Consider the following 1,521-nt stretch of genomic DNA (forward strand, 5'->3'; position numbering starts at 1 on the left):
GGAGAAAGAAAAAATAAAGAGTGAAAAAGAGAACAATAGAGAAAGTGAGGAAAGAGCAAGAGAAAACAGGTAATAAATGAGATAGAAAAAGAAAAGAGAGGGATAGCCTGAGAGAAATAAAATGAAAAAGAGCTAAATAGAAACAGATGTATGGAGAGAGAAAGACAGAGAGAAAAGGAGGAAGGGAAAGAGAGAAGAGCAGGCGAAATCAAGAGAAATAAAAAGAGAGATGAAAATGGAATGTAAGGGGGAGAGAGAGAAACTGAAAAAGAGATAAGACAGAATAAAAGTGACTTGACAGAAAAAGAGAAAGAGAAAACAAGAGGAAGAAACAATAGTAGAGAAAGAGAGAAAAATAAAAAGGGGGAGCAAGAGAGAGAAAGATGAAGAAAAGGAGATAGAGAGAGAGGATGAAAGAGAAAGAAAGAGAGGGATAGAGAAAGACAGAGAAAGAAAAAAGAGAGTGAGAAGAGAACAATAGAGAAATACAGGAAAGAGCAAGAGAAAAACAGGTAAAAAGAGAGAAGGAAAAATAAAAGAGAGGGAGAAACCAAATGACAGAAAAGAGATAAATAGTAAGATAGAAACAGATATATGGAGAGAAAGGGAGAGAAAGAAAGAGAAGAGAGTGAGAAAGCAAGAGAAATAGAAAGATAAACATAAAAAGGGAGTGTAAGGGAGAGAGAGAGATAGAGAGAGAGAAAGTGAAAAAGAGATAAGACAGAATAAAAGTGACTCGACTTGACTTGACAGAAAAAGAGAGAAAGAGAAAACATGAGAGAAAGAAACAATAGGAGAGAAAGAGGGAAAATCAAAAGGGGAGGAAGAGAGAAAGGCAAAGAAAAAGAGACAGAGAGAGAATGAAAGAGAGGGAGAAAAAGAGGGATAGAGAAAGGCAGAGAAAGAAAAAAGAGAGTGAGAAAGAGAACAATAGAGAAAGAGAGGAAAGGGCATAAGGGAGAGAGAAAGAAACTGAAAAAGAGATAAGAGAGAATAAAAGTGACTTGACTTGACTGAAAAGGAGAGAAAGAGAAAACAAGAGAGAAAGAAACAATAAGAGAGAAAGAGGGAAAAATCAAAAGGGGAGAGGAAGAGAGAAAGGCAAAGAAAAAGAGAGAGGATGAAAGAGAGGGAGAAAAAGAGGGGTAGAGAAAGGCAGAGAAAGAAAAAAGAGTGAGAAAGAGAACAATAGAGAAGGAGAGGAAAGAGCATAAGGGAGAGAGAAAGAAACTGAAAAAGAGATAAGAGAGAATAAAAGTGACTTGACTGAAAAGAAAGAGAAAACAAGAGAGAAAAAAACAATAGGAGGGAAAGAGAGAAAAATCAAAAGGGGGTGAAAAAGAGAGAGAGAGAACGACAAAGAGAGAAAACGATAAAGAAAGCAAAAGAGAGCAAGAGAAAGATGGAGAGAGCGTTTCAATGGGAGTCGACGCGCAACTAACGGGGAGCCGGTCCTCGGCACTCACTCCAAAGAGTTGGCTAGTAGATCCACTTCGTTCGCGAACGACTCACCACCACACG

The sequence above is a fragment of the Urocampus carinirostris genome, chromosome 11, assembly GCF_059441175.1.
Source record: "Urocampus carinirostris isolate Australia breed hairy pipefish chromosome 11, RoL_Ucar_1.0, whole genome shotgun sequence".
NCBI classification, from domain to species: domain Eukaryota; kingdom Metazoa; phylum Chordata; class Actinopteri; order Syngnathiformes; family Syngnathidae; genus Urocampus; species Urocampus carinirostris.